At 41.6% G+C, this 6,498-nt stretch overlaps 1 protein-coding gene across 1 annotated transcript in view; it reads right to left on the bottom strand.

The window, feature by feature from the left end:
• Window positions 1-6,498, bottom strand: part of Delta (neurogenic locus protein delta) — a 41,702-nt gene that overhangs the window by 8,639 nt on the left and 26,565 nt on the right. The gene's annotated exons all lie outside the window — the stretch shown is intronic.

The raw sequence follows: 6,498 nt of genomic DNA, 5'->3' as shown, positions 1-6,498 counted from the left end.
AAGTTTCCTAAATCGTACCATCAAAAGATAATACTGATAACTGACAATAATAAAACTAATAATTGATATCAATATAAATGTCAAGTGCAAAAATATAAGCCAATTTTATGTATTTTGGTGTTATTTGTTTTTTTCATTACTGTTAATTACTGTTAATAATTATAAAATATTTGATTTTTTAAAATAAATTATTAAAATTAGGTATTAATTAATTATTAGGTATTAGTTAATGATTTCTTTTATTAATCTTATATTTTTAATTGTTTTCATTCATAAATTCAATACTTTCAAAGAGAATACGATAAAAAATACCTATAGATACGATTTAAGTGACTGGTTGCCTAAATCGTAGATTTTGCAGCATGTTATAAAAAGATTTATAACAAATTAATTTGTTATTGGTGGAAAGTTAAACATGTAATAATAAGCGTCCAAAATCTCAAGCTACAATTTCTAATGTTCATTTGCATACAAAACGGTGCCAAATGAAAAATATAATAAAAAATAGGTTAAGTGGTACGCATTCGGCAACTTTCCTCTATATAATATTTTTAACTTTATTTTTATGTTTGTACTTTTATTCTGATACATTTTCAGTTTGATAAACTTTACTGTTCCTCAGTATAAGAATTAAAATTGAAAACGCTAATACAGGAAACGGAATGATTAACAGGTGGTGGTACCGCGCGAAAGACGCGTATTCCATTTCCTTATCGAACAAGTAAACCGTAAACGAATGACTCGGTCGAATTTGAGGGGGAGACGCGTAACGGCACCCCGGATGCGGGTCGTTTAAAAGGTGAGGAGAGTGACACGCACCACGTGCGGTAGCGTTTGCTTCTCATATCGGTAACCAATCGACTAATTTCCTTGCCGCATACGTAACTAGGAAACTCGATGGCTACCAGCCAACTATCGAAAGAGTACGAACCTCTTCCCCTTCTTCACGTAGTGTTCGCGAACTAGACGTCGTCGCATCGAACGATGCGTGACACAATTTCATTACCCTTGCGATTTATCGCTGGCAGCTCGCACCGCGTGCAAATATGCGAGGAGTTGATAGTCGCTCGTTTGGATTTCTTCCTTGTCACCTTGTTAACCCAGGGAGACAACAGCACGATAATCGACCAAGATTTTGCATGTAAATACAAGCAGAAAAGATCGATAATATTAAGTCCAGAATTTGTATGTATATACACTAATTATGCAAGAAAGTTCATTAGAACAGCGTCATCAATCAGTGTCATCGTTATTACCACATAGGATTAATTAAATTTCACCGTTCTGGTGAAGCGTTCGATAAAAATAATGATTTTGCCAACGGCGTCGCGCTCGTCGTCGAAATCAGGTTGAAAACTGAAAGGAAAAATCTCCCAGTACGCTCGATACTGGTGAATGAAGGGGTTGAGAGGGCGGCAGTTCGACTACTCCGACACGGTTCGGCGAGGCAGGGCCGGCGAGCAGGGCCAGCAGCAGCACGAGGGCCGCGTGACCTTGGCACCGAGCGCAACGGCCCGACTCTCTTATTCGCCATGGCCGGTCGGATGGACGGACGGACGGACTTCGGCACGGCACGGCACAGCACAGCACGGCACGGCACGGCATGGCATGGCGCGGCGCAGCGCGGTATGGCATGGCACAGGCTGAGCGCTAAGGAGTATGGTATTTATAGAGCGGAGAACGAGAGATACGACCCCCCTCAACCCCGCCATCGAAACCGCCGCAGTTTCTTCTCCTCGTACCCTCTCCGGCCGCCGGTGTATCGTCGACGAACGACCGAATCGCAGAGATTCCACTGCGACCCTCCCTGCCTCTACCATTTCCTTCTTCTCTTTATCCTCCCCCTCCCCCTCCCCCTCAAGTATACCACCTTTTCGCCGTACCGTTGCCGAAAGAAAAGGTAAGGAAGGTCCTTTTCTTCCTGGCGGTGAAGAAGGTGCGACGGAGAAGCCAGTGACTAAACAAATCTCGTAAGCCGCGACAAATCTTGCCCTTCGAGGATTATTTACGACCGATTTGCGGCCATGCGATTTTTCGAGATAAAACCTTGCGAGGTGGGCTATAAATTCGCCGCATGTTCTCCTCCCGCGAAACACTGGTCCTCCAAGCCGACCGAAGTGTTCTAAGAAGCCAAGAAGAAGACGTCGAAGATTCTCCCGCATTTCATTCGATGCGATATTTTAACAATCGCGTTTCTCAAATTAAGCATTGTATAGAGAATCTAACAGAATATTGATAAGTCCTCGCATATCGACATAATAAACATCTAATGAAATTATGCGTAATTAAATTATATTTGTGTATAACACGTATAATGAATTGTAAATTATATTCCGCAGGACTTTGTGAAATGCTGCAAACGTTGAAACTGGTTATTAGGTCAGACCGGTAACAATGAAACGAAATAATAATAACAATTATTCATTCTCATTTAATGTAACTTTATTATCAATTGAAGTTATTAATTAGTCAATTTTAGCTAATTTATTTTCATTTTCATATCAAGTTGACCTAATTAATTAATTAATTAATATTTATCTATTATATTTTGTATATTATTTCATATCATATACCTATTTTAAATGCTAATTGAAATTGTATTCTGAAAATTGCAGATCAACAATTCAGGGCTTGTCCGCTTAAATTTTAAGATTTCTTTCTTTAAATACTCAAATACATGATATATACAAACAAATTTTAGTTTAGATACACAAAATAAACAATTAATTAAATAATCATCCGTGTAGGCAATAAAGTTCGAAAAAATTATTATTAATCGCGTGAACGAATAAAATATACTAAATATCATAATGAGATCATATATTGAATAGACAGAACAGGTAACACATAATACATTCACAAGTGTCATTCTCGATGAATCTGCCGATTTTTGCGCACCGGTTCTTTTTAAACGCCTAATCCCTAAGCAGAGGGCATGAAAAAAGAAAGATATACGTCGCTACACAGCTGGTGTTACATCCTGAATTCCTGCAGTTTCGCAACGTACTTATTGATTTCCTGATCTATGGTCACCGATTTCCCTTCGAAACGGTCATCAGTTCCGACCCCCTTGGTAGCAGGAGTATTGTCAATTCATTTCTCCCCTCAAAAATCTCTTTTTTCCTTTCTAACAAGAATGAATGATCGTCGCCATTTCTTGTCTAGGCGATACCTGCCGCCGGATTGTAACAAATACCTGCTAAATGTAGTCCACACGAATAGTTAGAAGTCAGATGAAAGAAGAACACCGACACATTTTTCTATAAGATATAAAATATAAGCAGGATTCAAAATCTTTCGTTGACTCGTGAAGTCACTTATGAGAGGATTGTAAGAATTAGTCTTTTGACGACCGGAAATTACATCTATTGTGGCCAAGATTTTAGGCAAAAACCGATACAAATTTTGGGTCGAGTAGCATATCCTCAAAGGTAGCCATTACTGTCTGCTTTATTTAACGATGATGTTGTTGAAGTCTGAGTCGTCTCAAGCTAAATCTATACCACAATTGATAGGTATAATCCGGTTTGAAAGGTCAGTCAGGTAGACTGTAAGATAAAAGGTAACACCGAAGGTACATTCGGAAAAGTGCCGCGTTGTTCACCGAGGGGTAACAAAAACTGCGGAGACAAGAAGGGAAGGAGGAAAAAAAGGGGGGGATAGAGAAGCCGGAATGTACGTGGAGTGCGAGCACGAGTTCAGGGCAGCTGTTAGTTAAAGCACCGTCCTCTCGATGCAGCTGTCAGGGCCCAACTCGCTCAGGCCAGCTCGTTCGCGCGTTGCAGCTGCTCTCTCTCTGCGCGCCCGCCAACAACCCCTATATAACGCCTTCGTATTGGCACCCCCGAAAGAGTTCAACTGCTTGCCCAATCGCCTATTCTGAACCTACCGACCGAGGCACCCCTCTCACTATGGGGTTAACGAGATAGAGAGAGTTAATGTCTTCGTCATGTGCGATCGAAGTCGTTGCAGACAAAGTGCATGTTCGGAGTGTAGCCGCGGGAATTCGGTCGCGAGTATACCCGATGACGAGTACTTTCTGTTATCGATTTGGATTAGACGAAGGGGTGTGGACACCCCCACGTCTAATCCAAATGACTGGAGAAAAAGTGACGATAAAGCGGTTCCAAACAAGTAAAAATATATTAACAAATTTACGATATCATTAATCTTCGACAAATGACAACTTTTTTCAAAAATTTACCTACAAAGTAGAGTAATAATATATGTAGTATTAAATTTCTGTACGGCAATGTTCTTTATAGCTTTAGAAGATTAACACAAACACGGCGTATAACAGAGACGTATTCACGTATTAAAAAAACTGAAAAGAATTTAAGAGATTCGCGCGAGAACGATAAAAGATCGCGGAAGCAGCAAAATCGAACACGAGATACCGCCGTTTTAACAGATTCCGAAGTGAAAGTCCTTTTGTGTTCTCGCGAGACTCGTTCCGAAGGAGAGTCTGCCATTCGTGATTTATATCGTTGTACTTCCTGACGTTTTGCGGCTGACTGCTCATCGAGCGAGAGCGCGACAGTGATTTTGCCGCTTCTCGTTAGACTGCATAATCGTAAGGAATATTGTGGTAGCGGACAATCAAGTTTTTTCCGCCTCATTAAATGCGTTACAAAAACAATTTTTTTGCGTAATCTTGCTTTTTCTGCTACCAGAAAGAGTAATACGAATTAAAAGAAAGATGTTTCCGAAGACCGTTAGCCGTGTTAAATCCTTTTAAATCGTCCTATTTCCAATATCAGAGAATTCAGCATACGATACAAGTTCTAAAAGAGTAGTTCTAAAAGACCGCTCGAACAACTGATTCGTCGAACGATAGTGAGGAATATCCACGAAATGAAAAGTAGTCCATTAGTAATCGACGCGCGAACTTTGTCGATCGCGGCGGCCACGAGCAGTCGGCGTCGAGTGCAACGACCGGGGACCGATGGGCCCCACACACGGGGAGACTTCGCCTACGATCGATCTTTCACTTTAATCGGATTCGAGAGTCTGGAATTCGGGATCTGAGAATTGGCATAAACGAGGAAAACTCGTGGGAAAGTGGAAACCTCGAGGAACATGATTCAAGCGGAGACATTAATCGATTCCTATATTAATATATAGATAGAATATCATTAATCCTCGATATTGAAGTTGCAGATATTTTTTATGCGTATTTTTTAAAACGTATAAAAAAGAAACATAGAAAACACGTTTATGATTTATATTATCTTTTACGTAAAACACACAAGTAAAAAATATAAAAGTTATATATTATTTTAAAACAATTTGGAATTGTATAATGATTCGATTCTATAATTTAAGTTATACAATCTCCAGTTCTAGTATGAAGCAGACAGAATGATGCATTGCCCTTTTTCTGAATTTTTCCTTGCATTTTTCGCGAAATTTAAAGACATTTGAGGACACTTCAGCATGGTCGGGGAGCTTTTGTCCGTTCGGACAATTCGACACGATCCGAAAACGAGTCTCGGATTTACTGAATGAGAACTAAAACTAGCTAGTGAAGTCCTTTTCGTGAATAAAACCACCTTTGTACGTACAGGTCAGACGTAGTCGGACCAGGTGCGGGTACGAACCTGTACGCATCAGAGGCCAGGAGCTCCGACATCGATGACTGTGACTCCGGTAACAGACACGGCCGTTCCATTCGACTCGCGCGGAGTCTCGGCAGAAAGAGAGAATGATAGAGAGAAGAATAAGAGAAAGATCGAAAAAGATAGAGAGAGAGAGAGCCACACACGAAGGCAGATTTTGCCCCCCCTCGCCTCCTTCGTTCACACAATCTCGGATCATTACACGTGCACACGGATTAGGTCGCGGTCGGCTCGCAGGTACGCGAGAGTGAAAAAGAGAGGGATGCCGCAGTCGGGTCACGGGACGGAGAAGAGTAAAGAAAGAGAGCTCGAACGAAGGAGGGAGTTGAAGAGAGAAAGAGAGAAGGGGATACTCGCACACGCGCGAGCCAAGCGTGGGAAGCTGCTGCACGCTTCGAAGTCTCGGCTGCGCCGCGCTGCAGCGCACCACCACCGACTGCACTGGGCCTCTCCTTCACAGAGATGCCGGGCTTTGAAAGAACGCGGAGCGAGAGAGAACGCGAGGATAGGAACGGTTCGGCGAGTCGCGCCGAGCGATTCGCGAGAGTATCGTCGTTTACCGAGGTAGCGTGCATATTCGACGTCGGTAGGGATCGCGGAGGCAGCAACGTTGCCTGTTAATAACCGCGTGCCTCGCAAAATCCTTGGAAGAAATGCGAGATTGCGTCGGGAGAACATAATAGTACAAACAGTCGTAGTCTTTAGTCATTTCCTTTTATAATCACATCATGATTTATTCATCACTAGTTATTTTTTAGCCCTCATCTAGTAGTTTTTTTTAGCCTAAGGTTATTATCATTATTAATCAAATTGAGAAAAGATAGGACGCAATGTCTGATGCGCGCGTGCAGTCGTGATAAAGAACGCGGAAATAAATAGC

This window comes from Mycetomoellerius zeteki, unplaced genomic scaffold (assembly GCF_001594055.1).
Source record: "Mycetomoellerius zeteki isolate Tzet28-1 unplaced genomic scaffold, Tzet1.0 scaffold159, whole genome shotgun sequence".
NCBI lineage: Eukaryota > Metazoa > Arthropoda > Insecta > Hymenoptera > Formicidae > Mycetomoellerius > Mycetomoellerius zeteki.
The sequence above is the reverse complement of the archived record's forward strand: the minus strand, read 5'-3'. Positions and strand labels throughout refer to the sequence as shown.